The sequence below is a fragment of the Oryctolagus cuniculus genome, chromosome 12 (assembly GCF_964237555.1).
Source record: "Oryctolagus cuniculus chromosome 12, mOryCun1.1, whole genome shotgun sequence".
NCBI lineage: Eukaryota > Metazoa > Chordata > Mammalia > Lagomorpha > Leporidae > Oryctolagus > Oryctolagus cuniculus.
In genome coordinates, this window is record NC_091443.1 from 108,200,754 (window position 1) to 108,223,705 (window position 22,952).

General features: G+C 63.1%; 1 protein-coding gene across 2 annotated transcripts in view; it reads right to left on the reverse strand.

The window, feature by feature from the left end:
- The window catches only part of LINGO1 (leucine rich repeat and Ig domain containing 1), a 161,887-nt gene that overhangs the window by 94,172 nt on the left and 44,763 nt on the right, over positions 1-22,952 (reverse strand). The gene's annotated exons all lie outside the window — the stretch shown is intronic.

Below are 22,952 nucleotides of genomic sequence, written 5' to 3' on the forward strand. Positions count from 1 at the left end.
GCGACTGGCCGCCGGCGCTTTGGGGGGGACTGACAGTGAAAGCGCACACGGTGCCGCCGTGCAGGAGGTACACACACACACACACACACACACAGGCTCAGCGCTGGGGCGTGGCTGCACTCCCAGCCGAGCAGGAGCATCCGAGACCTCCCAGGCGCGCCGGCAGCCGGATCACTGGCCCTTGGTGAGTACCTGCTCTGTGCCAGTCGCCAGGCTGAGCGCCCCAGCCACTTCCCCACCCTCCTGCACAGCCGCCCGAGCACGACGCTGCCCTGAGCCTCGCTGTGTGGCGAGTGGAATCGGAGCAAGCTGCCCAGGAGGGCTCTGCGCAAGGCTGAGCCCTGAGCAGAGACCCTGTGCCTCCACAAGGCTACACCAGGCGCTTCCCTTGGGGGTGAACCTCTCCTCTCTCGCGGACCCCGAGGACGAGCGCTGTGGAGTTCCACGTTTTTATTTCAAACGTTGCCGGAAAAAAGCACCCTGCCTTGGTGAGCGCGTGTGCAAGTATTTCTCTACCCAAAGGTTAGGTCGAACCATGTGTTTCAAAAATGTCACTCATTTATTATTTTATTTATTTGGAAGGTGGAAAGACAGAGAGAGTCCAAGCACCCCCCAGTGGCTGCAGCGGCTGGGGCTGGGCCAGGCCAAAGCCAGGAGCCCAGACCTCCGCGCAGGTCTCCCGCGTGGGTGGCGGCCATCGCTGCTGCCTCCCAGGATCCACACGGGCCGGAAGCTGGAGTCAGGAGCGGAGCCAGGACCTGACCCAGGCCCTGGGCTATGGGCTGTGGGAGTCCCAAGCAGTCTTAAGTGCTGTGCCAAACGCCTGCCCCTGTACATCTTCAATTTTGATACCTGCTGCCAATCTGTCCCGTGGACTTCCCCACGTGAGCTCCGCCCAGTGCATCTACTGAGCATCTATTATGCACCACTTGGGTCCTCATCTCTGTTTTGCAAAACAAGAAACTCGGGCACTAAAAGGTTCACCTGCTCACCCAGTGCCAGAGCACCAGAGCTCCCTGCACCTGCTCGGGAGGAGAGGGCGGGAACTCCGTGCACCTGCGCAGGAGGAGGCAGGGGAGGGAGATCCTTTGACTGTGCCTGCTCCTCCATTTTTCTGTACCAACTGCCCTTCAGTTGAAAGAGGGAGAGAGAGGGAGAGAGAGAGGGAGAGGGAGAGAGAGAGAAAGAGAGAGAGAGATTGCCAGAAAGAATGAGAAAGAGCGCTCCACTATGCGGGTTCACTCCTCAAACGCCGTAGGCTGGGCCCGGCTGAAGCCGGGAGCTGTGAGCTCCATCCAGGTCTCGCACGTGGAAGGCAGGACCAGGACCCACCTACTTGAGCCATCATCGCTGCTTCCCGCGGGTCTGCACTGGCAGGCAGCTGGAATCAGGAGCTAGGTACGGAACCCAGGTGCTCCCACAAGGGACGCGAGTGTCTTAACTGGCATCCTAGTCCCTCCACCAAATGCCCACCCCTCCGCTCCCCTTCAAGAGCCACCTGTGCTGGGGCCGGCGCTGTGGAGTAGCAGGTTAAGCCTCCGCCTGCAATGCTGGTATCCCACATGGGTGCCGGTTCCGATCCAGCTCCCTGCTACTGCACCTGGGAAAGCAGCAGAAGGTGGCCCAAGTGCTTGGGCCCCCGCACTCACATGGGGGACCAGGAGGAAGTTCCTGGCTTCGGTCTGGCCCCACCATTGTGGCCATCTGGGGACTGAACCAGCCAGCAGATGAAGAACCTCCCCCTCCTGCTGGAGGATTCTGGCTTTCAAATAAATAAATAAATAATAATAAAGCCGCCTGTGTGTGGGAGTCCCCACACCCTCAGCTCCCTCACTCCCTCTTCAGGGGGCTTCTGCCTTCACCCCCCCAACACTGTTGCCACCAACCTGCCCGGGTTGTGCCACCCACTGTGGTCATCCCTGGCCCCATCTGGGCAGCAGCAGCCACTGCTGACTGCTTCCTCCGTGGGGGGGAGGGTAGGGGCTGTTTCTCAGGGCTCCCAGGACCCAGCCCTCTTAGCCGAGGCTCCCCTCCTGTCCACACACTCCTGGCCACTGCGTCCCAGCCTGGATCCCTCTCGCCAGCCCCAGCCCCTGTGGGACGCCAGCTCCCGCATCCACCCCGAGGCCTGCGTGCCACCCGCTAAAGCCACCCCAAACCAAATGCTCACTCTGGTCCCCCACACATGCCTCCTTCAGCCTCGCCACCCTGGTCCCTCATGCCACAGGCAAGCCGTCGGCAAGCCAACCCGCCCAGGCCAACCGCCTGCCCCACTGCTCTGCCTCTGCCTCCGGCCTCACTCGGGCCCCAGCTGTCACGGCTGTGAGAGGGTGGGACCCGCGGGTCCTGTCACTCCCCTGCCATCAGCAAGGGGCTTCCAGGCATAGAATCAACGCCACGCTCTCCTCAAAGCCTGCAGGGCCTGCTCACCTCCCACTCTCACCTCCTGCCACGGTCGCCTCCCCCATAGGTGTCCCGGGGTCTCCTGTTTGCTCTGGACTTTCTTACCCTCATCCAGATGGAACCCCCTCACCTGCCCTGACCCCTCCATGTGCCCCAAGCCCCTCCCATCCCTCACAATGTCCCTCCCCCCAATCCTTGCTTCCTGCCTGTCTCATCACCAGGTCAACCCCAGAGGAGGCAGGGGCTGGGCAGGGGGAGGGCGCGCATCTGTCCCCCCTGCCCCGTTCACCCCTACACTCCCTCCATGCTTGGCACACAGTAGGTGCTAAGTGACTCTTTGCTGACTGATCCAATGAGCAGTGCACAAGCTGCCTGGGTGTGAAGTGGGAAGGGGCCAAGGGCACCCACAGAGGGCAGGGTGCTCTGAGCAGGGGTGGGGCCCCCAGAAACCAAGGGGACCTGGGGCTGCCTCACCAGCACCAGCACCAGCAGCCCGGCCCGGGGCCACAGGAGCTGGGGGCAGGCGGCGGCGGCAGAGCGAGGCTGGCAGGAGGCCTGCATGGCTGCCAGCAGCTGGCACAGCTGCCGGCCGGCCGGTAACCACGTTAGGCAGCGGAAACGGGTCCAGGGAGCTTTGCCCCTCCGCCTCCCGGCTGCTTTCTCTTCCCTCCCCGCTCAGAAGATTGATCTTCGCCTGCAACGGAGGAGATAACTCGATATAATGAACTCCGCCGTCCCTCTTGCTGCCTGGAGCCTCTAAAAAATTTAAAAGGGCTGGGGACAAAAAAAAAAAAAAAAAAAAAAAAAGCCAACCTCAGGGCTCTCGGGCTCTCGCCCTCCCAGGGAAGCCCCCCTGCCCTGCCCTCACACCCCTCCCCCAGCGCGGCACCTGCCTCCCCTAGCCCCTGCCTTCCCCCTTGGGATGTCTTGATGGAAGAAAGGTTAAAAATAGCCACTTTCCCTGGCAGATTTTAAAAATAATTTCGATGAGGTCAGGGCTGGGCCTCCCGACCTCCCTGCCCCAACAGCCCCCTCTTCTGTGGCTGCCCCCACCCCCCAGAGTCACCAGCCAGCCTGGGGGTAACAAGTCGGCTCGGTCCGCCTGTCCTCAAAGCATTTCCGAAAGGAAGCAGTGAGGCCGGCTGCCCCCTGGGGCGTGCCAGCCACGGCTTTTGTTCCCACAAACAGCTCTTTTAAGAGAGGCCTAGCACACACAGAGGCCACGGCGGTGCACATGAGCCGAGCAGAGGGCCACGGCAGTGGACAGGAGCTGAGCAGAGGGCCACAGCAGTGGACAGGAGCTGGGCACACACAGGGCCACAGCAGTGGACAGGGGCTTAGCACACACAGGGCCACGGCAGTGGACAGGAGCTGGGCACACACAGGGCCATGGCAGTGGACAGGAGCTGGGCACACACAGGGCCACAGCAGTGGACAGGAGCTGAGCACACACACAGGGCCACGGCAGTGGACAGGAGCTGGGCACACACACAGGGCCACGGCAGTGGACAGGAGCTGGGCACACACAGGGCCACAGCAGTGGACAGGAGCTGAGCACACACAGAGGCCACGGCGGTGCACATGAGCCGAGCAGAGGGCCACGGCAGTGGACAGGAGCTGGGCACACACAGGGCCACGGTAGCGAACAGGAGCTGAGCAGAGGGCCACACAACAGCGTGGGGAGCCAGGGCAGCAGGGAGGGGGCCCAGGAGAGGCCCAAGACAGTGGGCACCAAAGACCACCCAAGAAGTTGGAGAGGGAGACTGAGCCCCAGAGGCAGCAGCAGCTGCTGGGGCTGGCATGGGGGTGCAGCGGGGGAAGACACACCTGAGACACTGGCATCCCATATGAGCATCGGGTCAAGTCCTGGCTGCTCCACTTCCCATCCAACTCCCTGCTAATGTGCCTGGGAAAGCAGCGGAAGATGGCCCAAGCGCTTGGGCCCCTGCACCCACATGGAGTCCCGGCCATTGTGGCCTTTTAGGGATGAACCAGCAGATGGACGATCTCTCTGTCTCTCGGTCTCTGCTCTGTCTTTCAAATAAATAAATAAATGTTTAAGAAAACAAACGAGAGAAGGCGGCTGCTTCCACAAGGCTGAGGGGCCAGGGACAGTGGCAGGCATGGGCTGTCCAAGGGGGGCAGCGCCCCCTCCTGCCCTCACAGTCACCGTCCACTCGTACACCAGGGCCAGCCTGGCGGCTCCCACACAACAGGCCGAGGGAGGGAGCCAAAGCCTGCAAGAGGAGCCCAAACCCAGGCAGGGAGGCCGGCGCCGCGGGGGGAGCTTTCCAGGGGGATGCTCACTGGGCTACAGGGGGCACCAGTGGGGACGCCCTGGGCAAAGCCCGCCGGGGGCCTCCCTCGAGGCTTCCGTCTCTGCCGCGCTGAGCTCCTGGGACCACAGGGCAGCCCCCGGGTCTGCGCAGTTAGGGATCTGACCCCCACCCCGCCCCAGCCCGACACTGCATCGTCCTGAGAGGCGGCGGGGAGCCCCAGAACGCGACCCGGGCTCTGCCTGGGGGCCTCAGAGGCCAGGTCACAGAGGGGCTAAGGGCCCACCTCTGGCAGCCCCCCACTGCTCTCTGGGAACTTCAGCCACAAACACAGCCTTGGAAGGGCCGCTCCCCGCCAGATGCGGGCGGCCAGCCGCTCTGCCGAGGCCCACTACTGGCCTGACCTCGTGGTTCCCAGGCAAGCAGCTTCCGGCCTCAGTTTCCCATGTAGCCCTGGGGGGCCGCGGGCTCTGCAGGGCTCAGGTGCAGCCGGCGCGGGGTGGGGAGCTCCTAGGGCAGCCTGGCCTGGATCATGGAGATGGGCACACAGGAAGTCGGGGTTCAGTGGAGGGGAGACAGCCTGGGAGGGGGAGGGGCGGAGAGGGTTTGGGCCATCCGGGGGGCTGGGTCTCCCCGTGCCAGGGGCTCCATGGTGGGCCCAAGCTGAGAAATGGAATCCTCAGTGCTACTAGTGAGAGAGGAGGCGGCCAGGGGAGGTGATGCTGACCCACGAGGCAGAGACCCCATGCCTGCAGTGTGTGTGTAGCCAAACGAGAGGCCCCGGCTGGCTGTACCTCTGGCCAGAGCTGCCCCGCCTGTCCCCATCCCTCTGCCCACATTCTCCCATCTGGGCCCCGTGCAGTGGCCCCGGCGCAGAGCGCCCTGGGTACCTGGGTTATCGGAGGTGGGCATCAACACCCTCCTGTTCAGCCACTAGGGCCTGCGTGGGGGCGACTTGCCAAGGACACCATGCAGCTAGCACCTGGTGTAGGCGGGATTCGAACCTGAATCTGGGCAAACCCAGAGACCCAAGGAGGGGCCCCGATGCGGCAACGAGAAGGCAAGAGCCAGAAGGGGAAAGTTTCGTGGCTGAGCTTGGCGTCCCACAGCTGGGGGCATCTGCCCTCACCCTCAGCTCCATTCCAGGGCCCCCATGATGCTTGTAAGAAAGCTTGGAGCAGTGGGAGGACAGGTCCCCAGCCTCCACGGTGCCTGGGCAGGATGCCCACCCTGGACCCACCTCTCCTGCAGGAGACTAACCTGGGTGCCAGGGGGAGGGTGGGGGTGGCAGAGCGAGCAGGGAGGGAGCTTACTGGAGAGACGTGGGAAGCCCCTCCCTCTGCTGCCCCCCATTCACCGCCCCCTCTAGCACACCTTCCCCTGACCCCCCCATAGGCTCCCAGTGTTCATTCCACAGGGGCCAGCCAAGGGGGACCAAGGTCTGCAGGGCCAGCAGGAGCTCCTTAAAAGAGGAACACCCGGCGCCGCGGCTCACTAGGCTAATCCTCTGCCTGCAGTGCTGGCACACAGGGTTCTAGTCCCGGTCAGGGCACCCGATTCTGTCCCGGTTGCCCCTCTTCCAGGCCAGCTCTCTGCTGTGGCCAGGGAGTGCAGTGGAGTACTTGGGCCCTGCACCCCATGGGAGACCAGGATAAGTACCTGGCTCCTGCCAGCGCGGTGCACCGGCTGCGGCGGCCATTGGAGGGTGAACCAACAGCAAAGGAAGACCTTTCTCTCTGTCTCTCTCTCTCACTGTCCACTCTGCCTGTCAAAAAAAAAAAAAAAAAAAAAAAGGAGGAACACGAGCCCCATCCCCCATCCTGGCAGAAGCGAGAGCCGGGAGGGGCAGGGACCCGGGAGGGCACGTGGCCTGCACCCTGCCCCCTCCCCAGCTCTTCTGCGGCAGGAGCTACCCCCGTCTGTGCTTCCCTGTCGCCGGCAGAGCCGTGGACGGTGGAGTCACTGCTCCACACAGAAGCAGAGCAGCGCGTGGAGGCCCGAGGCTGGGGAGTTACTCTCATCTTAATGAGCACGTGGGGGACGGAGGGCGGCAGCCAGGAGGCTGAAACTGTGCTGGAACCGGGGTGAGCGACAGAGTGGAACAAAACGTCCCCAACCGCCCACTGCGGAGAGGAACCCGGGGCAGGCAGCTGGGCGGGCATCGCCAGGGCCAGAGTGGGACAGGGCGGCATCCTCCCAGCACACACGGAGGCCGGGGGTCTGAGGGGCCCACGCAGCCAGCACTGGGAACACCTGGGCAGCCTCCCACCCTCGCCGATCCAGCCAGCCAGCAGGGATTCCTTGAGCACCTGCTCCGCACCAGGCCCTCGGCAGGTGCTCGGCAGATACAGAGGGGAGTGGGGCTGGCAAGGTCCTGTCCTCACCGTGGGTGGAGCCTGGGCCAGGGGAAGTCCCCTCCACACTGGCTGGACATGAGGTGCCTGGCAGAAACCGGGTCCCCCTGGAGAAGAAGAAAGGGAGCATTCGCTTTGGAATTAAAGCAGCACCCGCTACACCCCGGACCTCAGCCCAAGCTGCTGTGTGTCTCCAGGCAAGACCCTCAGCCTCTCACAGCCACAGCGCAGTCACCAGGCAGACAGCATATCCCAAGTTCATGTGTAAACCCTGCGTCCAGCACCACAGCGCTGTGAGGGAACGGAGACACAGAGTGGTTTCCTGCCTTGCCCAAAGTCACGTGCACAGGGCAGACAGGTGCAGCATGGCCCGCTCCAGGGCTTCCCCCCTTAGCCGCGGCCCCACGCGGAAGAAGCCATCCCCAGCAGAGAGCCTGGTCACCCTTCCCTGTGCCCCCCCCCATCCGTCTCTGCCCCCGGCTGACCAGAGACCCTGTTGGGTCTGCTCCCTACAGAGGCACTTGTGGGCCCGCGGTCCAGGGGGTGGGTGTGTGTTGGGGGAAGGGGTCGACGGCAGACCCACATACATGGCGACCCTGCTGGCAGCACTGCCCTGGGCCCAGCACCTCCAACACAATCGCTCAGCTGTGCCTCACGACCCCCGGAGCCAGGATGGACCACCGCTGCTTCACCAAAGGGGAAACCGAGGCTCAAAAAGGCCGCAGGGCTTGTCTGAGGCCCCTGAGCTGGAGGAAGCCGAATCTGCCAAAGGCCGCAGCCGCCAGCAGGGGTGGATGTGGGGGAGCGGTGGGAATGGAGGCAGGTCTAGGGGTGCCTGGTGGCTCCAGACCCTGCAAGCGTGCAGAGCACCCGAGCCTGAAAGAACCTGAGACTAGGACTAGGGACCGGATCAGTCGTTCAACAAACACTGTCTGGGCTCTGCCAGGAAGTAGTAGCCCAGGCGGAAGTGAAAGGTGCCTCCAGTGGGCACCTGGTCCCTACAACCCCAACATGCAAAGTGCCTACTCCTGGTGCAACTTGTCCGGTTCCTGCCCGGCTCTCCTTTGAGATCCAAAGCCAGTACTGCCACCTCCCCTGGGAAGCCAGCCCCGATTGCCCCAGCATCCCTGAGAACACTCTGGAGCTGTGGTCTGGCTGGGGGCCTAGTGCAGGCCTGCAGGGCAGTCAGAGGCGGGGAGCAGGGATTGCAGGATAACGAGGCTCGGGCAGGAGCCCGCGGCGCCCGCTGGCAGCAACGCAGCATGATGGATGGCACCTTCAGCGAGAAATAAATCCCGAGGCTCAGGAGCCGGGTGAACTGGGGGGTGTATCCATCTTGGAGATGCTTAACGAGCCAGCCAGCCACAGCACACACAGCTCACGAACCTGCCCCGTCCCCCTCCACCTCCGAGGGCCACCGGGACCGCCCCGCCCCCACCCCGGGCTCAGCCCCTCCCCTGAGCCTCCTTAGAATCGGGCCAGAGGATGCTGGAGGGCTCCGTAGAGGAGCTGGGTCAGCCCCAAACCTCCATGGTACAGACAGGGAAACTGAGGCACAGAGACAGCAGGGACGTACCGTCAACATAGAAGCTGGGCTAGATCCCAGGTCACTGGCCCCAGGACCACCCCAAACCCTCCCTGCCTTTTGTTCTGTCCGCTGAGGCTACCCCCTCCCACGCACCGACCGAGAACCCTCCGTGCCTCTGACCCTGCCCAGCCTAGCATGGGGCCACCTCTCTTCCCTGGTACCCTGACCACATGGCCAAGCCACAGAGGACAGCAGGCTTGGGAGCACCGCTGTGGGGCTGAGGACGAGACACCACCCGGAGCGCAGGTGCAGGCAGGTGCTCGGGAGATAAGAACAACGGACCTCCAGGGCCCCCCAAAGCTGTCACTTCCCCGCACACCCTCGCTGCCCAAGGGGGCAGAGGTCACACTGGCCCCACCTGTGTCCCAACACCCGCTTTTCCCAGCCGGCATCTGGGAAGCTGATGAGCCACATGCTGGGTGCAAACCCCCGATCACGTGACCGGGATGCTGAGCCACCCATGAAGGCGGCCACCGTGTAAGCCTTGTTGGGGTGGAGGCAGGGGCCAGCAAACGGGGCCACACAGGCCCAGGAGCGACGAGGGGCCAGGCAGGACCCCCACCAACCCCAGCTCCTCCACACGCTGTCGCCGTGCCAGAAATGAAAGGGAAACATGACCCAGCGGGGTTCTGAGACATTAAAGTCTCTCACTAAAACAAAGCCATCACGGAGAGATGCGTCCCTCGGTCATGCCTCACCTCCACGCGGCAGCAGGGAGAGGCGGCTGATACCAACACAGCGGCAGCAAGAGGCCAGTCAAGGCCACGTGACCCACACGGAGCGGCAGCGCCAGGATTTGACCCCAGGGGTGGCTGAGCCCAGAGCCAAGCTCTCTCCTTCCAGATGCGGGCTTCCTAGGGCAGGATAGAACCCTCGGCCGCCAGAACTTAACCAGCGAGCAAAGGTGACCCTAACCCTCAGGCTTGTCCCTGAACCTTTCTGGGCCTCAGCTTCCCCACCTGTAAAATGGGGAGAGGAGCAGCTAGGTTGTGCAGGCCACCCGGAGGAAGCCCAGCCTGCAGCCGGCGGGGCTCCTGGTCCAGGCTCCAGGAGCCACTCCACTTCCTGCAGAGCCGGCCCAGTGGGAGGCCACGGGGGCCATGGGACCAGCAGGGAGGGGTCCAGCACAGAGGCAGCAGAGGAGCATGGGTGCCCTATCCTCCCAGAGCCCTGCTCCAGGGCCGGGTGCCCGCCCCTGCCCAGTTTCTCCCATGGCCCCTAGGGAGAGATCTGGGCCCACCGTCGCCTGCCTGTCCCAGGGCTACTCTGAGGCCCCTGCCTTCAGCCTGGCCACAGGCAGAACAGCCACAAAGCAAGCCCAGCGCCGGCCCTGGGCAGCACCCAGCACCCCCACATCCACACACACACACACACACAACCCGTTCCCTGCCTTTGCCCAGCTGGGGCTCTTCCTGGAGGCCCCCACAGCCTGGCCTCCGGGCCCAGACCGGAGAACACAGGGAGACTCAGCCAGGGCCGCCAGACTCCGGTCACCGTGGCAGAGCAGGGCCTGTGGCAGAGGGCAACCCCACCTGCTGCTCCAGACTAGCATGCGGGGCACAGCATGGGCCAGGCCTGTGGTCCCTGCCGAGCAGCGTGGCCCCCTGACCCTCTCATCCCTATGCCTGCTTCAAGGACCTGCCGGCTGCTGCAGGCCAGCACCTCTGGGGTCCTCCCACCACTCACCCCTCACCTCCAGCCCTCACCAAGGGGGCCTCAAAAAAAGGGGGCAGACCCATGGCCACTTCCTGGCTGTCAGGTTAGTTAATCACCTCTCCACCAATCAGAGGGCTGGCTGGGGGCGCCCAGTGCAATGAAGCCCAGACAGGTGGCCAGCGTGGAGGTTGGTGCAGAAACAAGCACCGTGTGAGGCCTGGGGAGGGTTCTATCGCACCCACTTTACAGACAGGGAAAGCGAGTCCAAGGTCCAGGCTCACCACTGAACTTGGACTTGGATCTGCCTGCCTGGAGTCCCCTTCCCCCTCTCCAGGCACTGACGCACACAAACAGATGAAGTGCCCCGGAGACAGACCCGGGCCCAGGGTCCCAGGCGCCCTTGGGACAGCCTCACCAGCAGCCCCTTCCTCACTGCCCTCAGGGCCAGCAGCTGGCTAGGGGCCGAACCCCAGGGCAGGGGGACGCCAGCTGCCTTCCCATGAGGCCGCCTGCCTCTCCCCTCTCTCTCCCACTCTCACTAGCAAATGAGTACAAAGAATAGAATTACAGTTTGGCTACATGAGACACGGAATTAGCAGGATTAAATATAAATAGCTATTAAAAGTGCCTTATAATTAAATTCATTTTCCAGTTATTTGTTTTACACACACACACACACACCCGCCTACACGCGTGCACACACGCACGAGCTCCCGTCCCCGGCTCCGCGCGGAGTGGGTGTCAGGGCTGCTTTGAGACGCCTCCCCCAGCTGCCGCATCCTGCCTGGAGTTGCATCCCTGCCCCTCTCTCTCCCCCCCCTCCCTGGCCCTGCTTCTGGTCCCTCTACCCAGTGCTGCCAGAATGGAGCCACAGACAACTGCTGCTGCTGCTCCCACGGGCGCAGCCCAGCCCTGACACCCAACCCTAACCCTTTCTTCCACCCAAAGATGTTTTATCACTCAATAAGCATTTGGTTGAGTGCCAAGTACTTAACATACATGGTGTAATTTCATCCAGACGACAGCATTCATTCCTGTTAAACAAGTGTTCGCCGGGCATCCACCCTGTGCCAGGGCTTGGTAAATTAGAAAGATCTCAACCAGCAAGACCCAGCTTAACGCGCTAAGCTGCTGCCTGAGATGCGATTCAAGTCCCGGCTGCTCCACTTCCCATCCAGCTCCCTGCTAATGCACCTGGGGAAGCCGCAGAAGATGGCCCAAGGCTTGGGTTCTGCTGTACGTGTGCGAGATCCGGATGGAGCTCTTGGCCCCCAGCTTCAGCCTAGTGTAGCCCTGAGCTGGGGTGCAGGGGGCGGGCAGGATGGGGACATGGAGGGGTCGCAGGGATACAGCTCCGTGAGGGCTCGAGCACGTCCCATGTCTCCATGTTTCCAGGACGTGGTGCTGAGTGAATGAATGCACCACTTTGTCAGCCAAAACTGCCCTGTGCCAGGCACGCGCCCAGGGGTGAGCTCTGCCTTCACCACACTAAGCCCTCCGGAGGCTGCTTCTCCCTGTCGGGCCTCGGTTTGCCTGTCTGTAAAGTGGGAGGAATCTAAGCCTGTCTCCCTTAGTTGCACAGTAAGGCGAACTGCTCTCACTGCTGGGACCATGATCACCTGCAGAGGCCAGGGGAGCCAGGGGAGCCCCAGACACAAGGGGACGTGAAATCCAGAGGACCTCCGAGGGAGCCTGTGAGACCTGTAACAGTGAGGGGAGCCCCCCGACGGAAGCTCAGAGAAGTCCATGGGTCAAGCAGGAAATGAGGACCTCCAGCCAGGTCATGCTCCAGGCCCCCCTCCCCTCTGACCCTCTGATCACCTGACCCGACCTTATGCCTGGCAGAACCAGGGCCCTTCTAATGCGTCAGCCTTGAATCAGGCCAGCGCCCGCCCCAAGTCCTGGGGAGATGGGGAAACAAAGCCCACCCCTCTAAGTGGTCAGACAGCAGCAGGCAGGGCACACGTGCCCAAGGGGCACAAGGCCAAGACAGGGCCGAGCTAAGGGTGGGATTCCGGGCGGCGAACGTGAAGCCTCCAGCATGCGCCAGGCACCCTGCCCAGTCCTCTCACCACCACCCTCTCATGCAGCGGCCACAACCACACCACACTCGGTGGGGGCCACCTGCAGCCTGTAGAGGCCAGCTGTGTCCTGAAAGTAGCAGGGCTGGCGACAGAACCCCGATCTCTGCCTCCCTGAGCCAGGAAGACAGCACCGCCCCACCTTCCCCAGCCCCTCTGCTCTCACTGTCATCCCCCCAAGTTGGACTGTCCACCTTCCCAGTGCCCTATCAAGCCCTACAACTCAGCCGGCACGGGCAGCCCAACAGTCTGCGGCTTGTCCTACAGCAGGCAGCCGGGCTCACTAGCCGAGGCTGCCCCTCCTCCTTGCCGAGGGCAGCAATTCATTAGCCAAGGCCACACACAGCCCCGGGTGGCCGGCAAAGCCAGCACGGCTGCTCCGGTGGCTGCAAATCAGCACGGATCGATGGCAGCAAGGGGCCTGCTCTGGCCTGGCCTCCCATGGGCCAAGAGGCTTGGGCCCAACTTCCTGAGGATGCTAAGGAAGAGAGAGGAGCCCATGCTGCACAGGGACAATCGCAGGCTGGCAGCCAGGCACAGACTGTGACCACAGCCCATTGTCACATCCAGACCTCAGCCAACCCCAGGTGAGGGAGGAAGGGAGAGGTGGGCAGTGGAACTTGGGTGCCAGGCCGGGCAGTGGCACTAAAGGGCAATCCCACCACAACCACGCCGTGGTTGCAGGGACACTGCCACCTTTGCAGACCAGATGGGCCTCTCGCCTTCCCCCGCTCCCAAGGGCCAGCCTCGTTCCAGCTTCCTTCTTGGTGAGTTTACTGCTTCCCCTCCCTTTTGCCTTCCCAGGCCGGGTGCCACCTTCACAGGGACCTGCAGGTGCCGCGGCTGTTGTGCTGTGGGTCTCTCGTGCTCCAGAGAACAAGGGCCTGCCGCCTCCAACTCCCCTCCATCTGAGCTAGGTCTAGGGACAGGCACACAGTAGGCGCTTGCTAAGTGCTGCTGCACACTAGGAATTCCCCCTGCAGCCCCCTCGGGCTAGAAAGGGGCGTTCAGAGGGCAGGGTGCAGTTCCGCTCTACATCTGGGCTTCCACGTGCCCCTGGAGAAGTCCCTGGTGTCTCTGGGCCTCAGGGGCCCCTGGAGAAGTCCCTGGTGTCTCTGGGCCTCAGGGGCCCCTGGAGAAGTCCCTGGTGTCTCTGGGCCTCAGGGGCCCCTGGAGAAGTCCCTGGTGTCTCTGGGCCTCAGGGGCCCCTCTGGAAACAGGACCCGTGTGCAGGCAGAGCCGGGAGCTGTCCGTGGTGCTGAATCAAGGGTGGCTCTGCCCGGGGGCGGCGGGAGGGAAGCAGCGGGATGTAGCTGGGAGGGATGGCTGACTTGGATGGCGGGGTCTGGCACAGCCAGGGACTGTTGGCATGGGGCTGCTGTTCAGTCTGGCGGAGGAGGTGCAGACGCAGCCACGGGGGAGCCAGAGCCACACTGAGAACACGGTCTGATGGAGGAGGGGGCCAGAGGCACACACATTCACAATCCTGACGCGAGCAGTGCACAGCCAGCCTCACACTCGCCGGTCCGGGGAGGGACACAGGGCACCCCTCACGGGCTCAAAGTGAGACTCGGTTCTTGGCTTCTCGTCATCTCCAGAGCATGCCGGCCTTCCTGAGCTGCGCTGAGGGCCTGTCTCTGGGAGATGAGACAAAGCAGACCTCGCTGGGGAGAAGCCGGCAGCAGGCGGAGCCGGGAGGAAGTGGGGGGAGGGCTGCAGAGCAGCAGGTCCTGGCAGGACCCTGTGCCCGTGTCCAGCCCGGTTCGACCATTCGCTAGTGAATGATGTCCTGGCAGAAACTCCGGCAGGATGGGAACCACTGTCCCTGTGATTTGCACGCAAGGGGGCCATGTGCTCTGCCACCGTTCATTAACCCCTTGGGACCAGCGGATGCCCCACCCAGCTGTCAGTGGTGTGTGTGTGTGTGTGTGGGAGCGGTATCCCAGCACTGGCCTGAGTTGGGTGTCCTGGGGGAGGGGCCGTGAGGAGGAGGAGCCTGGGGACCCTGTCTCCAGCACACAGGACAGCCACAGGGGTGGAGGCCGGCCTGGCTTGGCACCGTCCACGGCCGCTGCAGACATTGGGAAACACCAGCTCCCGAGAAACTCAGCTGCTTCACCTGTCAAGTGGAGCCCTGGGGTCTCCAGTGTGGGAGGGGGTGGCAGGAAGAATGGTGGGAGCACTCTCGCCTGCCCAGGGCCCAGCACCGGGAAGTGGGGCTCCCTCAGCCAGCAGGGCCCTGGTAAGGGGACCAGGTCACAGAGCTCCACCCAGGTCTTCAGGAGACACTGAACATCTGCTCCACGCCAGCATCCTGCGGCCGCCTCTCTGGACGCGTGTCCACATGCAGCCCGCACACACACCCACACCCAGGGACAGGCACACGGGCACGCACTCTGCTCCCAGGACAGCAAACGCACACACCAACGGGGACGGCCACGCCGGGGGGCTGGCAGCCCAGGTCAGCAGCCCTGGCAGTGCTGGCGTGAACACGTGACCGTCGCCCTCCCTCCGGACTTCAGCGTGTGGCCATGAACGGTGCCTTTCACACATGGTCAAGCTGACTGGAAAGACAACCACACGGGAGCCACGTAAGGAGCGCATGTGGAAGGAGCCTCCACGCGTGTGCACAGCCCCTGTCTCCGTTGCTCAACACTGCTCACGTGTGTGACGGGCCCCGGGGAAGACACGTTCTGTCCCAGGCAGGCCTCCCCCTCTGTACCTGCAGTACAGAAGGAAATGACAGGCGAGCCCCCAGAAGAAGCCCCTGGCCCCCGGCAAGCAGAGACACTCAGGGGCCTGCTGCCCGCCTTCTCCCTCCCCACCAGAGTCTCTGATTCAGGGCCACCTCCTCCAGGAGGCCCCCTGTGACCCAGGTGCCGTCTTGGTTTGTGCGCAAGTCTCTGTGCCTGAGCAGGATCTTTGAGAGCAGCCGGCAGGACACGTGCAAGCCTCAGACAGGATCCGAGCCTCCCAAACAACAGTGGGTTCGGGTTTGACCCCAGAGACGAAGCTCCACAGGTCCAGGGGGGCCAGTCGGCCAGAGCAGGACCTCAGCCTGGTGCCTGTTCCCTCGTTGGTCAGTGGGGAGACTGACCCAGCACTGTGCAGGCAGGGAGGCCTGTCCCCACAGAGACACAGAGGAGAGGGCAGAGGGAGCCCCAAGAGGCAGATACAGCATGAAGGCGAGACAGGGCAGCCCCAGAGCTCGGCTCAGCTCCACCTGGCCCAGGCCCCAGCCCCTGGCACGGAGCCCCGCCTCCTCCTCCTCGTTCATCACGGCAGCCGCCGCTCCCTGCCTTGGCGGTGTCAGGCCATAATAATATATGAAGAACATTCATTTATGCACCCACTTCCCACTCCGGAAAAGATCTACGACGCGGTCGGGACGGATTTATCCCGACACCCAGCTTCCAGCAGGGGGAGGCTAATTTAAACATTTAAGTCAACGGCTTGCCCCGCCCCTTGCTGCCAGGGTTTTGCTTTGTTTCTTTAATGGTGGGAAGTGCAGGAGGGAGAAGGTGGGGAGGTGCACAGGGCTGAGTGGCTGGGGAGGGGGAGAGGCTGAGACCCCTGCCCAACTCTCCTACCCTCCCTCCCGCCACGTGGGGTACAGAAGAAAGAGCGCCGGCCAGGGGCTCAGACCCTGCTTCACCTCTGGCTGTGCGCCCTGGACCTACCCGGGTCTCCCTAGCTTCCATGTCCTCTCCTGGGTGTCTCCCCCCACCCAGAGGCTGACTCTGAGAGGAGGACGGGGAGCTGGGAGCAGGCAGGGGCAGTCAGGGTGTGCTGCATGGAGGAGGTGAGGCTTGAGTTTGGGTCCAGGGGGCAGCTGAGCCTGCTGTTCTCTGAGATCCAAGCCTGGACTGCACCCTTGCACACAGGGACGCAAGTCCCCGCCTCCCCACTGACTCGGGGACCCTGGAAAGCTGCTCGCCCTCTCTGGGCCTCAGTATCCCCGTCTGAAAATGAGGTGACAACACCAACTCCATGGGGGTCCCAGGAGGATCGGACGGGGTCACGGTTCATGAAAAGCCCCCGGCACTGCACTTGGTGGACAGGACTCAGGGAGGGGCTCAGAGCAGAGGCGGGAAGTGACTGGGGGGTAGGGTACATCTGACCCCCGTCTCCCCAGTGCACCCCCTCTGCAGCTGGGCCCGTCTGAGGTCTCCAGGGAAGGGCCCACTCCACTCCCCCACAGGGAGCCCACAAGGCCCCCTCCCTGAGATTTCTTGACGCTCCAGGCTGACCCCAAATATCCCCGCCCTCCACAAGTAAGGAGCAAAGTCAAGGCCTCCTCCAAGCCCAGGAAAGCACCAGCAGGGCAGGTGCACAAGCAGCAGGTGCCAGGCGGCTCAGGGCCTTAGTGAGGGACGCACACACTCACACCACCTCTCACATGGCTCGTAGCCCTTCTCTGGCCTCTGACCTCAGCTTAGAAGCCGCTCCAGCACCCCAGAGTCCAAGAGCAGCCCAGAGAAGAGGTACCAACCAGGGGGACCCTGCCCTGACAAAGGCTGGGGGCAGCTGGGAGGGGGACAGGGGCCCGGCCAGGCCTCCAGGTTCGCCTGCTGCAGGGGGCCCTGGGGAAGCTGTGCCCAGAGCCCCAGTTTCACCATCTGAGAAAACAGAGACGCTAACACCCCTGGGAGGTCCCATAATGAGGAAGGCAGCCAGGGTCCCCCCCACCCCGAGGTCCCATCTCAGAGGCGCAGAGACAGCAGCAGGGTCTGTAGCTCACTCCAGGATGGGAGGCCCCCAATCCCGAGCCATGCAGACTGGAGCGGGGGGGGGGGCGGGGAGGAAGGGGCGCCAGTCACTGTCGCTCCAATCCCTGTCCTGGTGGTGGCGGTACAGTTCCTGTGTTCTTTAAAAAACAGCAGAGGGGTTGGTGCTGTGGCAGAGTGGGTAAGGCCACCACCTGCAGTGCCGGCATCCCATATGGGCATTGATTCAAGTCCCGGCTGCTCCTCTTACGATCCAGCTCTCTGCTGTGGCCTGGGAAAGCAGCAGAAGACGGCCCAAGTCCTTGGACCCCTGCACCCGTGTGGGAGACCTGGAAGAAGCTCCTGGCTCCTGCCTTCGGATTGACTCAGCTCCGGCCATTGTGGCCATTTAGGGAATAAATCAGCAGATGGAAGACCTCTCTCTCTCTCTCTCTCTCTCTCTCTCTCTCTCTCTGCCTCTGCTCCTCTGTAACTCTGCCTTTCAAATAAATAAATAAATCTTTAAAAAAAAAAAAAAAAAGCAGAGCCCACCCCAGGCCCAGCAGGTGCCTGTCCCAGTCCCCCTCCCCGGAAACCAGTGAGAGGCAGCTCCTCTGTCGTCCTCAGAAGGGAGCACGATGGTGACTCACGCCTGTTCCTGGTTGTCGCTCACTGCACACCTGACAGCCACCGCCTCCTCTTCCTTCTCCTCCTCCTCCTCCTTGTATGGGGGGGGGGGGACGGAATCCTGCCAGGCCTGGGAGGGGCGCACTCGGCAGCCCAGGCAGAGTGCGAGGAGCGTGCAGGAGGCAGGGAGAGCAGAGGGCCTCTGGAGGGACAGGTCCCAGCCCCCAGCCAGCAACCCTGGGGCCGGCCCAGCCCGGGGCTCCATGCCCTGCACGGACGCAGGGCTGTCAGCTGAGCCACAGCACAGCTTGGCAGGCCTTTGGTGGTTTTCACCTTCGAATCAGCTGCCAACTTGCACAAACGACACAGAAATCTGTATTTCTGGTTCCTCTTGGGACAAAACGTCTGGCCTTGCCACACGGGGCCTGCGTTTCCACAGGGGACAAGCAGCTGTGCCCTGGCTCCCTCCTATCACCCCCTGCCTGGCCCTGGGGCACTGGAGCTGGAGACCCCCGGGGCCAGAGGCGCACTGAGGGCCCACGTCCACTTCCAAATCTGTCCTGAGCCCCTGTGTCCTGCTGGGGCAGGGGCACCGGGGTCACAGGATGAAGAAGGAGGAGGCACATCCTGGGGGAAAGACACGGGTGGGAGGAGGGGCAGGGACAGGACTCACTGCCAGGCCCACCGTGGGAACACAACCAGAAGCACCATGGAAAGGCGGGCAAGGGTTTCCCTGTGGTCCTTAGCAAGTCCCCATTCTTTAATTCACACCACTCTGTTAAAAACTGGAACTGCGCCCCACATACTGCACAGGACGGGGTAAGGGAGGGTGGGCGGTCAAGGCCACGGAGCCCACTCCCCAGGCTCAGCACGGTCAGAGGCATGGGGCCGGGATAGGAGTGAGGCAGAATAAGCGTCGTGGGGAAGACACTGGTAACGGCCCGGAAGCCTTCTCAGGCCAGGACTCTGCTGGGGAGGCCAGGATGTCCCAGAGCCACCATGCCGGCCACTGCTCCGGTCAGCTTCAGGGCGTCCCCTCTGCCATCCATGCTCAAAGGAAGGGGGGCCTGAGGGGGTGTCGAGGGGTGGGGTCAGGCAGTCCCTGGCTTCAGGAGCCTGAAGCCCCTTACCCAAGTCCCCCATCCCCCACCCCAGGGCAGGGGTGGCAGAGGAGCCCAGCCCTTCTCGACTCCACCCCCACACACGGCCTCTGAGCCTGGGTTTTCCCACCTGTAACGCAAACATGAGGGATGGTAGTGAGGCCTGGCTTGCGGCCATGTTCAGGGGAAGGGGAGGGTCTGCGTCCACTGTCCTCGGGCCCCTAAGGAAAAGCCCATGGCCCCCGGACAGCCAGGTCTCGGCTGTGCTGCGCCCCTACCCCCTGCTGTGTGAGTCCAGGCCAGGCTCTGACCTCTCCAGCCTCGTGGAGCCTGATGACCCCGCCCGGAATGCTCCCTGGGGTGGGCGGAGGAGGACAGGAGAGGCTGAGGAAGCTCCAGGCAGCCCGGCAGTGAAGGAGGAGTGGGCGGGGGTGGAGGGTGGGCAGTGGCATCCCTCAGGGCCTTGGCCTTGGTGGTCTGGCCACGGCACCCAGCAACGCACCCTCTGGTCAAACACCCAAGGGCAGGGACAAGATATGGGATTTCAGAGCTCCACAGGAGCAGGCTTTGAGCAAGCCTCCTCCAGGAAGCCCATCCTGACCACTTCCTTCCCTGGGCCAGGCCTCCATTTCCCACAGGTCTGCTCCAGTCCCTGCCACCAGCGTCCACACTAAGGCCCCCCAGCAGCCCAGGGCAGAGTCAGTGCTCTGAGGAGCTTCCAGACTCCTGCGCCTCAAGGCCAAGAGACCTGGACAGGACGCAGGGGAAAGCAAGACCAGAGAGGGACGGTGGACCAGCGCCAGCCACCAGGCCTCTGTCCAAGCCGGACCCCCCCACCCCCACCCAAACATCCAGTCTCTTATCTACCTGGGGACCGCTGCTGACAGCCCACAGGTTCCCTCTTCCAGGAAGCCTTCCCTGATCTGCCACCCCACACTGGGAGCTCCAGGGAGGGCCCAGCTGTTCCACCACGTGCCTGGCGCACAGTAGGTGCTCCACAGCTTCAGGAATCCCGGGAGGACTGGAGAGGCCGCGGAGAACCACCCAGAGAGGAGGAGCCTGCCCCACACTTGCCCTGCCGAGCCCAAGTTATAATTAAGACGGGATGTTTGCGGAGAAACACAATCCGGCTTCCGTGGGAGCCGCGGGCACAACAGTAATTAACGTCTCATTAACATTCGCCTAATTAAGCAGTTTATGAAACTGTATGGATTTGCATACGCCATACTCGCTCAGCTGCGTCAGGATTAACCCTCAGGCCCCGAGAGGGCCCGGGAGGAGGGAGACGGGAGGCAGGGTCAGCAGAGCGGGCTGGGGCCGGCCCTGGCCCTCATCCTCCCCACGTTCACTGCACTGGGATCGGCTCCTCCACCAGGACCTGCGACAAGGACAGCAAGGACACCATCCCACCAGCCCAGGCCACGCCCGTCCCAACCGGCCGACCCTGCATCTCCCCCTGTGCAGCCCAGGCCTGTGCCCTGCACCTGAGTTCCCCCCAGGGAACAGACCTGCCGCCGACAGCACCTGGTCAGCTTCAGGCGTGCTGCCCCGCCTCGGCCCCACTGCCCGACCCCAGGAGCAGGGCAGCTCAGAGAGGCCCCCCCCCCCAAGAGCACAGAGTGGGTCACGGGCAGATCCCAGGGCTCCACGACCCCCAAGGCCCCGCCCCGTCCCTTAACCAGGACCACGGTGCCACGGCCAGCCGCAATGGCACAAGCACGGCTCCACCTTGCTTCTCCTCGCCTTGCCCTGGAAGCTGATACACCACCCTCCCAGGGAGCGGCTCGACTCCCAGCCCAGCCCCCGCTGCTGGAGTCACCTGGGCCGCCCCACAGCCACAAAGGACAGCAAAGACAAGGCCCTCCGGGAGGGGTGTCCAGAACCACTGCTTATCCCTGGCCAAGCCCCTGCCCTGCACGCACGCCCACCATGCACCCCGCAGCGGATCAGGACGCCTCATCTCAGTGACACTTAGCCATGAACATCAAGAGCCTCAAAAAACGCTCGCCCCTGACGAGCTATAAAAAGCCTCAGCCACACAGGTGAGGAATCCGACTTTGTTACCATTTAAGTCACCCGTGCGACAAAAGGCGTCAGAACGAGAACAGGCAAGACACAGACAGACCAGAGAGGCACCCCAGCGGCACACACAGATGACAAAAAAAAAAAAAAAAAAAAAAAAAGACTTGTTTCCAGTCTCCAGGGAGAACTCCGCCAGTCAACAAGGCAAAGACAAGCCACCCACTTCCCAGGCAAAGAACAGGAAGAGGCAATTGTCAGAGGCGGAGCTGAGGGGCCAGCCACCACGTGACAAGGCTGGCGAGGCCGGCTTTGGAGCCAGTGGGGGTGGAGGGTTGCAGCAGCAGCCCCTGGCCCGTCGCAGTGGGAGGGGGGCTGCCACAGCATTTGGGCAGCAATCGGACCTTGCTTCAGCTCCAGTTGAAGAGCGTACCGCTTTCCGGAGCCTCCCCCACATGCCCAGCACAGGGGCGCCACAGGCCCTCGCTCCTGAGAGTGAACGAGGAACCTATAACGCACCCCCACACCAAGGGAGGAGAAGGACCCACCTGAGGACGCCCAGATCAACCCCGGCCTGGGGTTCACCCCATGCCCCGTGAAGCCCCCTAAATCCACAAGGACCGGGAACGGAGGAAGGGGGAGGCAGCAGTACCGTCTTGGAAGCTGGGGAGCACACAGGTGCGTAGGAACTGAGGGCCAGAGTCCTAGGTCCCTGTCCTGTGACCTGGCAGACCCCAGGCTCCCACGCTGGCAGCACAGGGCTGGCTGGAGGACTAGGTGGGAGGCACATCAGGCCCACATGCTCCTGCCCAGCTCTGCCCACAGAAGGTGGCAGATCAGGCTGGGGCCCTTGGGGCTGGTGGAGGGGGAGGCTTCAGGTGGGGACCCCAGCCCCAGGCAACTCAGGGTGCTTTCCAGAGAGGCAGCCATCAGAGCACCCTTGTGAGCCAGCGCTGCCACCGGAAAGCGACGGCAGAGTGCACCTGTGCACTGGGGCCGCTGGCCTTTGGGGTGGCCCCTGGGAGTACCCACCAAGGACCCCCAGATGGCTCAACGACAGCTCCACCAGCTCAGGGACACTCCCCCGGCACGCCGAGAGCCCCAATAAAGAGGAAGTTAGGCCATGGCAAGAGGCAAGGGAGAGACAAGACCCCCGAGGAGGGCATACGTCCTCATCCCTGTTACCAGGGGTCCAGCTCCCATAGCTGCTGGCACGTCTGGCCAGTCATTCAAATCTCAGGAGCTGACATGTGGGCAGGGGTCCCGATCTTGGTTCTCTGTCCCCATCGGTGTGGTCTCAAGTTCCTCATGGGTGGTCCTGAGTCCCGCAGGCTGCCCTGAGCCCACCATGGCCGTACCTGTGAATGCACGATGCCACGAACCTATAGATATTCTAAGAACCCTGGATGGAATGCCCGGTCCTGGGAAGCAATTCCTCTGTCGACCTTAATAAGCTGCCTCTGCTGATCCCCCGCCCGGCCTCTGGCGCCCGTCTGCACTAAGGGAATTTCTCTATCCGCTTTCTGTAACATTGTTGCTGCACTGGCTGGGAAACACCCACTGTGCCGGTTATCAAATGCTGGGAGATTCCACAGTGCTCTAACGGGCACAGCTGACCTGTGGGACCCCGCTGGGGCCCGGCGACAGCAAGGGGACAGCCCGTGGATGACCGGAAAGTGCCTCCGACTCCTTCTCTGGATCCACCCCCCCGGGGCTGACTCCCCACGGCCGACCATCCGAGATGCATGCACCCCGGGCGCCCAGTTATCAGACCCGCCTTGGTGCAGCTCGCCTCCCAGCAATCCTTGCACTTGCTTCTGCTGGGTCCTCACAGGGAGGCACCCGTCCGGTGTCTGTAACGAAACAGACTGTGTGCGTGGTGTGAGCGTGGTGGCTCCCCAGCCCTGCGGCTACGCAGTCTGATTAGACCCCAACCCCGGGTTCCGTCTTTTACACGAGGAGAGTGGCCAGGCGGGTGAAGCGATCTCTGGATTGGTGCCTGCTCCGTCCTTACTGCAAGGAGGTTGGACATTGGGAAAACAAATGTCCCAACGAACCCAGAGGAAAGACGACCCGAAACCAGGAGACAACCCAGAACCATGCTCCACGCCAGGCAGAGCTCTGCACTGCCAACCCCATCAG